The sequence below is a fragment of the Pyrus communis genome, chromosome 8 (genome assembly GCF_041283825.1).
Source record: "Pyrus communis isolate YQ-2024b chromosome 8, ASM4128382v1, whole genome shotgun sequence".
Taxonomy (NCBI): domain Eukaryota; kingdom Viridiplantae; phylum Streptophyta; class Magnoliopsida; order Rosales; family Rosaceae; genus Pyrus; species Pyrus communis.
The window spans coordinates 14546871-14564252 of NC_142572.1; the positions used below are offsets into that span (position 1 = coordinate 14546871).

Here is a 17382-nt window from a genome sequence, read left to right on the forward strand (position 1 = left end):
GTTGAAGTTGTTGAGTTTTCTAGCCGTTAACTGATAAGGTTTACTGCTAGGGTTCTTAGTTTTTAGGGTTGTTAATCACGTAGGAGTCCAATAATCCCTATACTTGAGGGACAAGCTGCATTTTCTTGTTTTGACGTAGTCTTTACCACGATTATAGGACCTGTAAAATCGTGGGCTGTTATTTCTTGTTTCTGTTCAAGTGTAAGGCTATTTAATAGCCATGATAATTGCTTTCATGAATAAGATAATTCTCCCTAGTTTCTGTAAGCTTTCGAACTTTGCATTATAGTAATTCTTTGCAAGTTTCTGGTTCTAACATTTGGTATCAGAGCCCCACTACGGGGCCTGATCGAAAGCTTGCAACCCAGGGGATTGAGTGAAGAAACAAAACCATGGCGTCTGAGAATAGTTTCGTGCAACCAGCTATTCCAAGGCTTGATGGACACGACGACCATTGGAGTACGCTAATGGAGAATTTCCTTCGTTCCAAAGAATATTGGAATTTGGTGGAGGTTGGAGTCACTGCTGCAGTAGGAGGATCGGATTCCGGTGAAGCATAGAAGAAGATTTTAGATGAACTGAAGCTGAAGGATTTGAAGGCCAAGAACTATCTGTTCTAATCCATAGATCGGTCAATACTGGAGACCATTCTGAAAAAGGACACGGCGAAGGACATATAGGACTCCTTGAAACAGAAATATCAAGGAATTGCATGTGTAAAACGTGCTCAATTGCAGGCTCTTCGCAAGGAGTTCGAGGTGCTGCACATGAAGAATGGAGAAACAGTTGATGACTATTTAGGAAGAACACTTGTCATAGCTAACAAGATAAGAACTCACGGAGAAAAGATGGATGATGTGGTGATCATCGAGAAAATTTTGAGGTCCATGACTTCGAAATACGACTATGTTGTCTGTTCGATTAAGGAGATATCATATCTATAGACGAACTCCAGAGTAGTCTTTTGGTGCACGAGCAAAGGATATGTGATATCCCATCCCCAAAATTATTATTTTATTTTATTCTTGACGTATTTCGAAGATTTGATTGGAACTAGTTCTTTATTTCTCCAAATTTAAGAAAAACAAAGTGAGAGGTACTTTAGTCATTTCTAATTTTCTCGACCTTTTTGATCAACTCTTGAATTGGTTAGGTAGAGTTCGATTCCATAAGCACGTAGGCGTAAACAGATCTTATTTCCGAGTCCAAACGGAGAAGTTAGAGTCGTTTGAAGTTGGTGGCATTTTGGTAATTTTACCAAAATGCTATAATTGGAGTGAGACCTCCAGAAAAGGGGGGAGGTTTCAGAAAATGGGAGAGGGGAGCTGCCTCACCCGTTTTAGGGAGAATTGGACCCATAAACCCACCAAACTTGACCCGCTTGTATCTTCTTCATCCGAGCTCCGTTTTGGGTGGTCTTGGTGTCCATGGAAAGCTCTTGACGAGCCCTACATCTCTGTGATATTGGATTTCCCCATTTCTTTTCCATCTTTGCAGGTCAAGGTCGCAAAGCCCACGACTTTTTCGGCGGTTTTATCATTTTTTCGACGATTCCGGCAACGATTTCCTTCAAGTGAGGTATGAAACTTCATCTAATCTTCATAATCTTCAAGTGGGTATGCTTAGTTTGCGCTTTCGTATTCATTTTAGAGTTGGGTGTTTAGAACCCTAGAAATCCGGTTTTCTCCGATGAAATTGGACCGTTTCCGGTTAGAATTTATCGTCGGCCTAGTTGTGAAAAGTGTTTCCCTTGTTGAGCTCTAGCTACCACGTAAATTTGAGCTCATCTAGTTAATGTTGAAAATTCGGGGTTTCTAAACCCTCCATCTTGACTTCCACCGCGTGTGGCGGTGCGTGGGATCATTCACGAGTGTTGTCTAGGTTTCAAATACCTTCTAGTGACCATGTGAACCTATGTCTAGCTCGGTTTCCAAAGATTCAATTGTTTGGTGTGGTGATCAATTTGGACCGCCATTTGTTTGTGTGATTGACGACAATTCGACCATTGGATCATAATGAAACTTTAGTATGTTATTCTCGAAGCATAATGTGGACTTTGGGAAGTTATGGATCATAAATCTGATTGCGGATCGTTGTGGACCCCATCGTTGACCGAGAGTTGAATTATGGTCAACATGTCTCGGAACGTTCTAAATAATAAAATTAGTACTATGGGAGACTTAAGTGAAGTCTAGTGGGCCTACATTGGTTAGAGAGTGACTTGAACATATGTGATATGGTTATTACCTTGATTTCTTATATTGGTATCATCTGTGAATTTGACTTGGTCTTATAATGTGATTCTATTGAAATGTGATTATATATATATATATATATATTTAGCCATAGACCTATGTTTATTAAACATGATTTGGCTTGTGTACTGATGATGATCAGGATATGTGATTTGACATGCATATTGGAAATATGGTTTGTTTTGTATGAGTGGCTTGATTTGATGAAGGTGAGGGCTAGTGGTGGACCGTTAACCCATTGTCATGGGGTTTGTTGCTTTGAAACATGTGTCAATGCTCATTTCCTTATTTCATTTCTTGTTTCGTTGAGCCTTTATAACTTGAGTAACTTGATTCATGTGTTGTTTCATTGATTGGTGGTTATGCAATGTACTCCGCAATTCCGTTGAGTGATGGTCCGGAATCGTATGCTGGTTTGGATTCCGTTGAGTGATGGTTCGGAATCCTTCCTACTCCACTCCGCGATTCCGTTGAGTGATAGTCAGGAATCGTATCTTGGTTTGGGTTCCGTTGAGTGATGGTCCGGAATCCCTCTTACTACGCGATCCCGTTGAGTGATGGTCCGGGATTGTATCCACCTTAGTTCATTGAGTTTAGTTTGAGATGGTTGCAAAGGTGTAGGCTTTGGATGAACTGTGTCGCCCTAATTCTACTTTCATTGTGTGTATGTGAATATGGGTGTGAGATGTTATGGTTGTTTGAAATGAACTTTTGGATGTCTGGGTGACTCCCTCGGAGTTTTCAAAAGTTTGGTATTGATTTCTTATGAAAGATTTGTATTCAAGGTTTATAAATTATGATGGATGGTTGGTTTTATTATTGTATCACATGCTTATTTTATTGTCCCTCACCCGAGCCTCTCAGCTTATCTGAGTGCCTAATTTGCCAGTGCACCAATTCCATAATATTGGCATTGACTTTACATATGACAGGTCTGGGTAGATTATGAGAAACCGCTTGATATTTTGGTTCCATTGAGTGGTCCGGAACCCAATGTTGTTGGATTCCTTTGAGTGGTCCGGAATCCTTGCTTTCATTCCGTAAGGTGATCTTAGAATCCTAAATTCAAGTAGATGGGAATTACCCACAATATATATTGTGAAAATAAATCAGAATTACCATGTTATTATTCATAACCCAAGTTGGGAATTATGTAGAGTTCTTTAATTAAATTCGTGAAATGATATGTTATCTCACTGATTGATTAACGTAATTAAATATTAATATTGTGCTTCGTGATTCCTTGATATGTTACAAGCTATGTATTGAGATATAATGTTAGAAGTATAGTGATTGCTATGATGAAGTGACATGTGATTTGACTTGTGTATTGGAAATGGTTGTGACATGTGATTGAAATGCATAGTGAATTGCTTGGGAGATGTGAGGTCTAGTAATTGAACGATAACCCATTGTGATGTGGATTTGTGCTCGATATTGCTTCGTTTCATTGAGTTTTCGTGAATTGGGTAACTTGAATCATGTCTTGTTCCTTCGAGCCGTTGTTATGCTTCTTGGACTTCCGTTCAATTCAGTTGGGTGGTCTGGAACTGAGTTCTGTTTGGATTCCATTGAGTGATGGTCCGGAATCCCCTTTGGTGCCTTGGTCCGTTGGGTGGTCCAAAATTCCCTTTTCCAAAGATGTAGTCTTCAACCGAATTGTGTTGCTCTAGCCTTGCATTTCGACATGTTGTATGTGTTATTGATGATGTGATGGTTGACATTATTGATTGATGTGATTATGGAATGACGTTGGATATGAGTGTGGTTATCATGAGTATTTTAGTTGATTAATATTTCTAGAGAATAATGTGTACTTTGTTAATTCTTAACTATGTTACACACTATGAAATGCGATTTTATGTGGGAAACGTGATGAATTATGTGATGGATGAAATGGAAATGTTAATCATCATGTGGGATTGTTATGTTGGATATCATGGTTATTGTTATGATTAGACTTGTTGATAAATGTGGCTAGAGAATGGTATTGTGCTTCGTTGGTTCTAGAAATGATATATGTGGTGAATTGCGGTATCATGTTGCGACATAATGATTTATATTTAGATGGAGGGGAAATCATGATTTTCAGGTGGGTTTGTTATGTAAACCTGAGTCGAGTAATTTCATGCTTGTCAAGTTCTATTGATTGATTGAGAAATGTTATGTCTTTCGACTTAATCGGACTGTGTTATATGTCAATTATTGTGCATGACGAACTACGAATGGCTTGATCCCTATCTAGAGTACATAGGCAGTCTAACAGGGAGGTTAGATGCAGCCATAATGCATACAAAAAAATAACTATGCGATTCGATTATTGAGTTGTGCTTGCTCATATCCTAGAGGTGGGGTATGATAGATACGGATTTTTGGTGACGTCACGTGTCAATTCTGGACCTCTGTCGGGATTGGGGTGTGACAGGATAAGCCGACATGTGGAGGCTGAACAAGCACTCCAAGTTAATCATGGAGTCCAGCAAGGAGGACGAGGTCGAGGAAGTTATCGAGGAAGAGGAAGAGGACAAGGAAGGCTAGGGTTCGATAAGTCAACCCTATAATGCTATAATTGTCATGAATTAGGGCATTTTCAGTGGGAGTGCCCTAAGAAATCTAGGAAGAGAAGGCGAATTATGCGGAGGCAAAGGAAGAGATGATGTTAATGTCACTTGTGGAATTTAAGAAGGCAACAATGGAACACACATGGTTTCTAGACTCTGGGTGCATCAATCATATGTGGGGCAAGAAGGAACTGTTTAGTGAGTTTGATAGCAGTTTCAAAGAATCAGTGAAGCTTGGAAATAATTCCAGCTTGGTTGTGCAAGGCAAGGGAAACGTGCGAATGGAGGTGAATGGCATTATACATATGATCACATGTGTGTTCTACGTGCCAGATTTGAAGAATAATTTGTTGAGTATCGGTCAGTTGCAAGAGAATGGACTTACAATACTTATCTAACATGGAAGGTGCAAGATCTTTCACTCTGAGAGAGGTCTAATCATGGAGACCAAAATGAGTTATAATAGAATGTTTACAGTATTGGCTTGATGTCCACCAAAGGAACAAAAATGTCTTTCCTCTCAAACAACTGATCAAGCACGATTTTGGCATTGTCGCTATGGGCATCTTAGTTGGAATGGGCTTAAAGTACTTCAACAGAAGCAAATGGTGGAGGGATTGCCTCAGGTGTGAAGATTGTTTGGTAGGCAGACAACATCGAGATCCATTTCCCAAAGAAAGTCTATAGAGAGCCTCCAAGGTACTTCAATTAGTGCATATTGATATATGCGGACCAATTAACCTTATCTCGGACAACAATAAAGGTATCTTATCACCATTATAGACGATTTCAGCAGAAAAACATGGGTTTACTTCTTGGTGGAGAAGTCAGAAGCATTAGGTACGTTCAAATCCTACAAAGCGTGGGCAGAGAAAGAAACTGGGGTATTTATAAAAAGCCTGAGGATAGATCGAGGAGGAGAATTTACCTCGCATAAGTTTGCAAATTTCTATCAAGAGAATGAGATTCATAGGCAATTAACTGCAGCCTATTCCCCTCAACAGAACGGTGTGGCAAAAAGGAAGAATCGCACCATCATGAACATGGTGCGAAGTATGTTGTCAGCCAAGCAAATCTCCAAAACTTTTTGGCTTAAAGCAGTAAATTGGGCAGTACATGTGTTAAACCTATGCCCTACTCTTGCCGTGAAGAACAAGACACCTTAGGAGGCATGGAACAGACGCAAACCATATGTGGATCATTTCAGAATTTTTGGCTGCATTGCTCATGCTCATGTACCTAATAACAAAAGGGTGAAGCTCGATGCCAAAAGCTGTTAATGCATATTTCTTGGGGTAAGTGAGGAATCTAAGGCTTATCGATTGTTTGATCCTGTTTTACAGAAAATAATTATAAGCCAAGATGTTGTGTTTGAAGAAGATCAACAATGGAGTTGGGATGGCAGTCACAAGGAAGTTATAGTGGCAGATCTCGAGTGGGATACTGATGAAGAAAATAGCACTCTAAGGGTGGTAAGTGATCTCGAGTCTGAAAGTAATGAAGTCATGGAAGAAACTGAAACTGAGTCAGATCACGGTGACTCGATGGTTGAAGAGGACAGTCAAATTGATGAAATCTCATCTCGCATGGGACGAACTCGAAGACCACCAATTTGGATAAGGGATTATGAAATAGGTCAGGGTTTATCTGATGAAGAAAATGATGGCATGGCTCACTTGGCATTATTCATTGATCAAGATCCCACAACCTTCAAAGATGCGATGAAGTCTGAGAAATGGAGACAAGTTATGGATTAGGAGATTCAAGCCATTGAGAAGGACAATACGATGAAGCTGCCACCAGAAGGCTAAACTATTGGAGTAAAGTGGGTGTTCAAGACGAAGTTTAATAAGAATGGAGAAGTGGATAAGTATAAAGCTCGACTAGTTGCTAAAGGTTACTGTCAACAATATGGGATCAACTATGCAGAGGTATTTGCACCAGTTGCTCGTCTAGACACCATTCGAATGGTAATTTCTCTTGTTGCGCAAAAGAACTGGGTAATCTATCAGCTTGACGTCAAGTCCGTATTTTTGCATGGGGAGATAGATGAAGAAGTGTTTGTTGATCAGCCACCCGGATATGAACAAAAAGGGTAGGAGTCAAAGGTGTATCGACTCAAAAAGGCTTTATATGGACTTAAGCAGGCCCCCCGAGCCTGGTATAGTCGTATATAGTCATATTTCATCAAGGAAGGATTCAACAAATGCCCTTATGAGCATACTTTGTTCATCAAGACAGCGGAGGGAGGTAAGGTCTTGATAGTGTGCCTTCATGTCGATGAACTTATTTTCACTGATAATGATGAAATAATGTTTGAACAATTTAAGAAGTCTATGATGTTTGAGTTCGACATGATTGACCTTGGGAAAATGAGATATTTCCTTGGTATTGAAGTAATACAAGGTTCTGATGGGATCTTTATCGGTCAAAGAAAATATGCTCAAGAGGTCTTGGAGAGGTTCAACATGGATCAATGTAACCCAGTACTAAATCCTGCAGTTCCTGGTTTCAAACTCACAAATAATGAAGGAGGAATAGAAATTGATAGCACTGTTTACAAACAGATGGTGGGAAGCCTCATGTATCTAACTGCTACACATTCTGATTTAATGTTTATTGTGAGTTTGATCAGTCAATACATGGAGCGTCTAACTGAGGCTCACTTATAGGCAGCAAAAAGAGCTCTAAGGTATGTTAAAGGGACTGTTGATTTGGGGAAACTCTACAAGAATGGAGGAAATGAGGAACTTATTAGGTACACCGATAGTGACTACGCAGGTGATCAAGATGATAGGAAGAGCACCTCAGGTTATGTATTTATGATGAGTTCGGGTGTTGTTTATTGGTCCTCAAAGAAGCAGCCAGTAGTTACGTTATCCACAACTGAAGCGGAGTTCATAGCAGCAGCAGCATCGAGTGCATGCCAAGTTGTTTGGTTAAGAAGGATCGTGAAGAGCATTAATCAGGAGCAATATAGTCCTACCTTGGTGTATTGCGATAATGTTTCGACTATCAAACTTTCAAGGAATCCTGTGATGCATGGTAGAAGCAAACATATTGATGTAAGGTTTCATTTCCTTCGAGACTTGGTCAAGAATGGAGTTTTAGAGCTGGTGCAATGTTCATCTCAGGAACAAGTTGCTGATGTCTTAACAAAACCACCGAAGGTCAATATGTCCCTGAAGATGTGAGATTTGCTGGGTGTTTGCAAGCTTCCAGGAGTAAACTGAATATCTGTGGTTCAATTTAGAGGAGGATGTTGAAGTTGTTGAGTTTTCTAGCCGTTAACTAATAAGGTTTACTGCTAGGGTTCCTAGTTTTTAGGGTTGTTAATCATGTAGGAGTCCAATAATCCCCATACTTGAGGGACAAGCTGCATTTTCTTGTTTTGACGTAGTCTTTACCACGATTATACGACCTGTAAAATCGTGGGCTGTTATTTCTTGTTTCTATTCAAGTGTAAGGCTATTTAATAGCCATGATAATTGCTTTCATGAATAAGATAATTCTCCCTGGTTTCTGTAGGCTTTCGAACTTTGCATTACAGTAATTCTTTGCAAGTTTCTGGTTCTAACATAGAAGAGGGTAGTTGGACCTTCCCGTTTTCCTTTTTGTTCATGGATGATATATTTGGACTGGTTTTTCTGGGTTGGCACACTGGTTATGCTATCACTGACATGAGTTGGAAGCACGGAAACAAGCTCTGCATGTTTAAGCTTCACAACAACCTTGATGCAAAAGGAAAATCACGTTCTTCAGGATGATGGAAATACATTTACTTTTGAGGATATAGAATCATGCATGCTACCAAGATAACACTCAACCACACGAACTCATACAAGAACTCTAAAAGGGACTGGCAGGGAATATACGCTGACATATAATTACAAATATGTTTAGCAACCCTCAAATAGTATTATCAAAATATTATTCCACTGATACATAAATACCCAAAAACACAGTATATGCAGGGGAACAAAAGCACCAACTGTTTGAAAGAGACGATTAAGCTGTAGGGAAGGATAAAACGAATTTCTTTGATCTGACTCCCATATAACTCCTTGGCAAGCCTAACCTACATGACAATCAGTGAAGTTGGTACCAATTAAATAAATAAGTGTAATGGAACAATGCTATAGTATCCACCCACCCCCATTCCCGTGTCTCTAATTTGCACATCTCATCGAGCATATGTTTAGCTCTTCAACATTTGGTAACAAGGCGGCTAACCCACCCTTCACCCATTTTCAATTTTTGTATGGGAATTGTTACTAACACTCCAAATTTTCTATAATTAGAAAGAAAAATACATTTGTGAGGAGTGCATAATGAGATTTTTAGAGTGCTAATAATAGTTCCCTTTATGTATTTCTAGTAAATACAACTTCAGTTTCGTTTACACGAGAAAATAAGCCCGCGCGTTGCGGTGGGAACCAACTGTTTTAGGCGTAGTTACATGAATAAAACACATTTAACCTAAATAAATTCAACACAATCATGAATGAACCTGAGACACTTGAGTTAATGAGGTCGATAAGATAAGCAGCTGACCTTTTATATACATTCAACTGAGCTAACATGTAAAGACATTGCACAATTAGTAGGAAGAAACTGAACATTCTTGATCACAAAGACATGGTTGCCAAAAAAGTTCAGTTTCTAGAAGAAACAGAAGCAACATGCAGTTCACACATATTTTTCCCTTGTAGTTAAGATGGCAAAATATGTGTCATGCAGGGTAGACACCTATTTCAGCAATTAATAAAAAACATAGAAAGTGCTCAGTACTTGTTCAAGTAGCTAATTTTCGAAGCACAAATATATCAAATTAGTGATTAATCAACCAGATAGTTAGTCTCAATGATCTCGCAATACTAGGGACATCATATAGAAATTCAAGTATACCCCGTTAACTCTTAACTCCTCAACTCCATCACTCTTCCCTCCATTGTTTCTAATTCACCTCTCCTTCGAACTCTTCGACTACTAATTTATATATAGCAAATTGAACAGTCCATTTCAAATCATATATACATAGGCAGAAAAGCAAAAACTAAACTCCTGCCACATAAATTAACCAATAACCAAAGAAGGAAAAATTCTTGGAGACCAGAACAAATCCAATTGAACTTTCATGCTGAGTGATTGCAATTGAAAAAGAAAACATATATTTAAGTGCCCAAAATTTAAGCTTTACATCATGTTCTGTTCTTCTAACACAAACAGTTTTTCGGCCATTAGGTATTTTATGTGGTTTTTGATCAATAGTTGTACTTATATACCAAAAAAGTAAAATAGTCGAACACAAATGAAAGAAATTAATAAGAAATTTAAGTTAGAGTTGTTAAAGTTCACTTTCATCTGTACAATTCAAACTTCCACACATATATTCATACACTTCACCAGTTGTCAGACACTGCTAATTGCCAGGATAGCAAGATAATGAATTTCGTGAACGAAAAAAAAAATGATATACAACTTCAACTTACCGTGCCAAAGAAGCTCCATAAGAGTAGTAGCATCCACTTCATTGCATGCATCAAAAGCATTGCAACCGTAGATCCTAGAAATTATAAAAATTCATCCAATCAAGAAACAATGTAATAGTTGTGGGAAGGTGACTATGCAACCAATAATCTAGGATATACTTCACAAATTTGCGATTTCATCATAATTTCACACAAAAAAAAGATAAAATTTTGATTCAAACATCTAACAAAACAATCCCATATGTTACAGATCAGACCAACCAAATAATCTAAGATATACTTCACAAATTTGCGATTTCATCGTAATTTCACACAAAAAAAAGATCAAAATTTGATTCAAACATCAAACAAAACAATCCCATCTGTTACATATCAGACCAACCAAATAAAGAATCTATTAATATGATTTTCAACCTAACTAATAAAAAGGAGCTTTATAACGGCACAATCAATATCATTTCAGCCCAACTGAAAGGAAACAGATTGTATGTCATAAATTCCATGGGTTATTTGATTTTGCAGATTAAAAAGAATAAGAATACTGAAAATTACTAAACCCCATCACAACATACCATCAGTGAAGAATTAAGTCCAAATGTAAACTGCAGTTTCTTATGGTGCATATCCAACAGTAAATTGCAGTTTCCTATCTCTCCAAGCATCTAAACAGAAACTGTAATTCAATACTCTGATTTCAATAACCCAAAAAGTTCAAATTGCTTACCTTGAGTACAAAACTGTATTTCATAGTCTTAACTGTGGTTTTTTTCCTGCCAAATTTCAATCATTTAAGGAATTTCCTTTAGAAAATTACAGAACTTTCTAAGTGAACGAACAAAGAAAGAAGCAAAATTTCTATGAACGACTTGCATCCTAATCAAAATTAGCTAAATCATTTTAAACAAAAAATTAGCCAAAAGCGGTAGAGGATTACATCCTAATCAATAATTGTCAATGAATGCTAACCTGCAGTCTTGAGTATGAAAAACCCTCTTATGTTGAATTGAGTGACAACATACAAAATATTTTAAAATAATGACATGAAAAAAATATAATAAAAAAGACGAAAAATAGAAACAAAAATACCACTCAAGCATCCAATGACATTGGGATTCTTCTCTTGAAATGAAATGGGTTGAGAGCCAATTGCTAACATGCACGTCACATACCCCCTTCAAACGCAAACAATAGAAAACACCAGCTTCAAACCCAAACACTAAAAAAGTCAAATGACATATATAGTGTTTTTGACAAATTCCAATTAAACTTTTGGCACTCAAACTATAGTGTAGAAATTAAAATATGAATGAAACACACTACAAATTGTATCTTTTGTGTCTTTAAAATGCAATTCAAATCCGAAAGTAATAAATTGTATCAACCAGTGTTGGTGTATCTTCTCCTCTATTATCATTATCCAGATCATGTAGTTGAAACGACCTATTTATACTACAACAGAGTTAGTGAGAACATGCCATAATGGCTAGATTCAAATGACAAAGAATATATGAAAAACAGTACTGAATTTAAGTGAGAAGCATGTACTTTTCTTCTTTCGTCTCATTTTTCTTCGACTTTACTCTCGCAACTGTTTCCAATACCGCCTGATCAACATAGATAGATAGGTAAACAATGAAATTAGAAAGAATTACAACATATCGCATATGAGACCTAATCAAGTATGCATCGAAACGTTAGATTGCACTATATTTGAGCTAGCAACCCATGAATTACAATAAGAAATGGTTCAATGTAAAGGTTTCAAATTCCTTGAATAAAACCGAATCAGATCTTAAGAAATGGTTCAATGCTAGATAAATTTGCGTAAAATTCACCTGCTGGCGAGCTATGCTGTTATTGAAACTTCCAGGATCAGTAGCTGCAAGTATAAGCAAGCAAGAGAAACAATAAATTTAATTTAAGACTAAAAACATGAATTAGCTAACAACTGCATTTAACAATTTAAGCATGATCTGATGGATTTTAAAGAATGAAATTTCACCACAACCAACTTTTCTTAACAAATTTCTCATCTTTTCCTCTCATCCAAACGCAAAATCCGAAGATCCTTAAAATTTTATTCTCTCTTCATTTCGGGTTTCAACCTAAAACCCTAATTTGAACCAAAATGCATAGAAAGAGGAAGCACATCGGATCTAATACGAACCTTCATTCTGATCATTCTCTTTGTACTCGTTATATTAAACTACATATAGGGAGAGGGAAAATATAGCACTATCAGCTTATTGTAAGCCCATTAAGCCTATAAGTTCACCGGTTTCCACTATACATGCCATAACGATCATATACGGCAGTTAGCAATTCAGAAACTTTATGAAATATTATGCATAAAATCTTTAATTTAATGGTAATTGAAACTGAAAAAACATTACTCATATCTGTGCTAGATATATTTCCTAACAAACAATTGGTTTTATGTTTTTCCTAATATCTGCTGAAATTTGGAAAGACAAATCTACAACTTGTGCAAAGTTCAAAATCTGTATTTAGAAGGTAAACCAGAATCCAATATCAATGAGAGCGGAATGGTAGATAAGAGCTTACTTGTTTCGTCTGGATATGCAACACACGTTGATATGTCACCGTGGTTTCCAATTGAACCATAAATTCCAGAATGTAAATCATACCATGAGTATAAGAAACCCCAGAAAAAAGAAAATTAAATCCCTCACAAACAGTGCAAGAAAATATGCGAAACCTATATTAGTCCCATCTGTGAGAGTTTTCATCAAAGAAGTAGACAATCCACACGCTAAATCACCAATCGAATACGAAGATGATCACTAAGAAGAAATCCCTAAAACCCAATATTTTATTAGAGTTGAAAATCGAAATTAAGCCGAAACGGAACCTACACGACCTAAATTAAGCTAATAATTCACTAACCCAACAAAAACGCAAAGAAAAATCACCTCTAGATGACTGCCATTGATTCAATGCAAAGAGAGCTCGAGCTTATTCATGTTGTTCTGAAATTAGAGAGAGGGCCGGTGTGAGAGATCATGAGAGGACGGAGAGGCGAATGACGGAGTGAGATTCAGCGTCTCTTCTCTGCATATAAAAGATGCTGCACAATTCTGAAACTGATATAAATTGAATAGACAATACACAAAGCATAAACAAATTCAGCATATGAACACCAAAACTTACCAAACTCATGTGCTAGCTTGAAGCTGTTTTTAGTAATTTTTCTACAATCTACTGCATAAAAAGGACCAAACTAGGCAAACTATAAATATAATTTGCTATAATACCCAAAAAAATTAAATTAAATTAACATTTGAGTGGAAGCCATGACCAAAGCTGTAAAATTCAAGAAAACATCAAAACCCCAGAAAACAAAAAAAACAAAAAAAAAAAAAAAAACAAATTATTTCAAAAAAAATCAAAGAAATTCAATCAGGTAATCAATCAATTAAGTACCTAATTCCCCTGGATGTCTTGAATAAATATAACAGTCCAACATAAATTAATTAATTTTTCCTGTTTCTTTCTTCTTATTCTCAGAAAAGAAACAAACCCAAAAACAAATAATTGAAGAAAACATACAGAAAATGCACTACATAAACACCACCATTGAGCATTACAATTTTCTTTTCCTTTTCCCCCATTTTCCTCAGCCACCAACCAAGGGGTAAGCCTCAAAATGTCAATTTTCATTTCCTTTCCTACACCTGCCCTAAGCATCCCTAAAATGACATATATAAACTCAAGCTTTGATAGTTAAATGTTAAGGATCAGCAATGATAATATTGACCCTTTTTAAATAAGTTTATAATACCTCAACCATAAACTGGGACATCATTAAATAAATGCATTAAAACCTTTATCTATTATCTGCCAAACCACTCGTCGAGCACCAAAATAAATGGTGATATTAATATAGACGATAAGGATTAAAAAATTTTAGTGAGTAATGACATGCCAATTACATGTCCAGACACCTCCCCCCCATGCGAAAGCAAGTAAAAGTGAAACTATAATATAGGTTTCTTTGTGAAGAGAACTTGTATAAAGAAAGGTAATCACTTCAAAATCACCAATCAACATAGGCATCTTCAATTAATTTAAATAAGCAAGAGATGGGTGAACTGGGCTGGTAGGATCAGCAGCTTAGTTTTCATTTACATTCAATTCAGCTGACATTAAGACCCATTGTACAATTAACTGGATGAACTTAAACGTTTCTGATCACAAAAGTTGTGATCGCATAAAAATACTGTGTTTGTATAAGAGACAGAAGCAGCAATCGATATGCAGATCTTCAAAAGAATACTAAAAAGTAAAGGAATAACAAACAACATTTGAGTTTCCATATCCCATTTGACCAAAAATCTAAAGACGTGCTTAATGTAAAAGAGACTTTTCAAACCAACTTACAAATACTTGGATGAACTAATAAATCCCAGTTTTGGGAGTAAAAGATATGAATTCACATATAACAATTGTACATATATTGCATGTACCAGAAATCATTTTAATTAATTTCCAGAGAGGCTTTAGGGAATGTAGAAATGGAAACAGTTGTCAAAAAACACTGTAGCTTCAAAAGAATACCAAAAAAATAAGGGAATAACAAACAGCATTCGAGATACATCACAAATGAAACTGGCCTCTCACCGTGAGACTTCTTTTTCTCTCAACCGACTCTTCTCTTTTGGCCTCACTGAAAATACCAAAAACAAAAAAAAAAAAAACAAAAAGAAGAGTTATTAGAAATATTTCGAATCCAACACCCACTAAACTTTGATAACGATATACCTTATGTTGATTTTCAAGGAATGAATTGTATCTCATTCATTCATCATTTCTAGTTACAAGAACAACAAAACATATATAGAGGAACCTATAGAAAACTAAGAGGAAAGCTACGGAAACAATGGAGAGTTAAGACCCCTCCATGACACCTCCACCTAACTTAAACCACTAATTAATCCTTACAATGATGATGAGGTCTCCACTCTACCTAACTAAACATCATCAAGGCTTGCATTATGCCTAAAGTAGATATTAAACTAAGATGCACTAAAGCATCACTTAAGTTTTAGCCGAAAGTTTGAATCCATGCATTAGCTAGCTTTCCATTATTCTATTCTTCCATGATACTCCATGATGCTTCCAACTCTTAGGAACCCTACTTCCAACCCTACTTCAAATAAACAACCATCCAATACTCCCCCTCAAGCTGGATCCAGAAGGTTGATGGATCCAAGCTTGGAGAGGAGTCTTTGAAACTGATGAGAGGCCAGAGGTTTGGTGAATATATCGGCCAGCTAATCGGAGCTTTTTACATAATGTGTCTGAATCACCTGCGACTGTACTTGTTCATGAACATAGTGACAGTCGACTTCAATGTGCTTCGTCCTCTCATGAAAGACTGGATTTGATGCTATGTGCATAGCAGCCTGGTTGTCACAAAATAAGGTCATTGGTTGAGTCGTGAACACACCTAAGTCACATAGAAGTCCTTTTAGCCATATCAGCTCACACGTGGTTGAGGCCATTGCACGATATTCAGCTTCGGCACTTGATCTTGCGATGAGAGTTTGTTTTTTGCTCTTCCATGTGACCAAATTTCCACCGACAAATGTACAGTAACCAGTGGTGGACTTGCGATCGATGGCATTTCCTGCCCAATCTGCATCGCAGTACCCCATGATTTGAGTGTTGTCATTCTTCGTCATGAGGATGCCACGACCAACGGACCCTTTTAAGTAACGTAAGATCCTTTTTACAAGGTTCAAATGCTCGATGGTGGGGGAATGCATGAATTGACTGGCTATACTCACTGAATATGAGATGTCAGGTCTGGTGATCGTTAGGTAAATTAGCTTACCGATATGCCTCTGATAGGAGCTGATATCCGAGAGTGGTGTGCCTCCCAAGTCAAGTTTGAGCTTGCTATCGAAAGGAGTAAGTGCAGGCTTAGCATCGCTCATATTAGCATCCTTGAGTAGGTCTATGACGTATTTTCGTTGATTAAGAAATAGTCCCTTGTGAGAAGATGCCATTTCAATTCCAAGAAAATACTTCAGCACCCCAAGATCTTTAATCGCAAATCTTTGTTGAAGTGACTTTTTGAGTGTGGAGATCTCTGCAGCATTATCACCTGTAATTATTAAGTCATCCACATATATCAACACAACTAATTTGCTCGCAGCTCCCGTGCGAACAAATAATGATGAATCTGCATTACTCCTTTTGAAACCAACACTATGAAGAACTGAACTTAGTTTTGCATACCAAGCACGAGGCGATTGCTTCAATCCATAAATCGACTTATGCAACTTACACACCAAATCAGGCTCCTGGCTTTGAGGGTGTCCTGGTGGCAATCTCATATAGACCTCTTCTTCAAGATCACCATGTAGAAAGGCGTTCTTTACGTCCATTTGGTACATGGACCAACCCTTATTGACGGCAACAGACAATAGGACCCTAACTGAGTTCATTTTTGCAACAAGAGCAAATGTTTCTTTGTAATCTACCTCAAATGTTTGAGTGAATCCTCGAGCCACCAGCCTGGCTTTATGTCTTTCAATTGAACCATCAGAATTAAACTTGATCTTATAGATCCATTTGCAGCCCACTGCCCTTTTTCCTTTTGGAAGTTTGGTGATGCTCCAGGTGTTATGTTGGTCCAGTGCTTTGAGTTCATCTCGCATTGCTTCTTTCCACACAACTTGGTTATTAGCCTTATGAAAGTTTTGAGGCTCACTGTGACTTGAAATGGTATTAAGAAAAGCAGCATGAGATGGAGTCACCTTTTGATACAACACGCAATTGGAGATTGGATACCTCGGTTTATATGTGACAAAATCTTGAAGTCTTGTGGGAGGTTGTCTATCACGCCGAGGGTTGCGTCGAGGTACTGGGAGAGTTGTCTCATCCTCGTTCAAATTATCAGCCACACTTTGAAGATTTTCTTGGTTGCCGCTGTTATCATCATCCACAGAACCATCAGGATGAGTGCCTTCATTGTTGACTTCAGTGAGTGGTGTAGGAGATTCATCATTGTTGTCATGGTTAGAATCTCTTTCGTTTAAAACATCT

The 17382-nt window shown here is 37.4% G+C and overlaps 1 long non-coding RNA gene across 18 annotated transcripts; it reads right to left on the bottom strand.

Annotated features, from left to right (window-relative positions):
• Positions 1-8354: 8354 nt before the first annotated feature.
• On the bottom strand, positions 8355-15501 carry LOC137716719 (uncharacterized). 18 transcript variants are annotated; one of them, XR_015965268.1, is made up of 5 exons: positions 15091-15501; positions 14950-14995; positions 12144-13406; positions 10309-11912; positions 8622-8894 (listed from the first exon to the last, which is right to left on the bottom strand). It is a non-coding gene; the product is annotated as an uncharacterized LOC137716719 (long non-coding RNA). The 18 variants fall into 18 exon arrangements; XR_015965262.1 differs by lacking the exons at positions 14950-14995; positions 15091-15501 and having other exon boundaries at positions 8622-9565; positions 10309-10382; positions 11033-11078; positions 11395-11912; positions 12144-14910; XR_015965257.1 differs by lacking the exons at positions 14950-14995; positions 15091-15501 and having other exon boundaries at positions 10309-10382; positions 11033-11078; positions 11395-11912; positions 12144-14906.
• Between the last annotated feature and the right edge of the window lie 1881 nt (positions 15502-17382).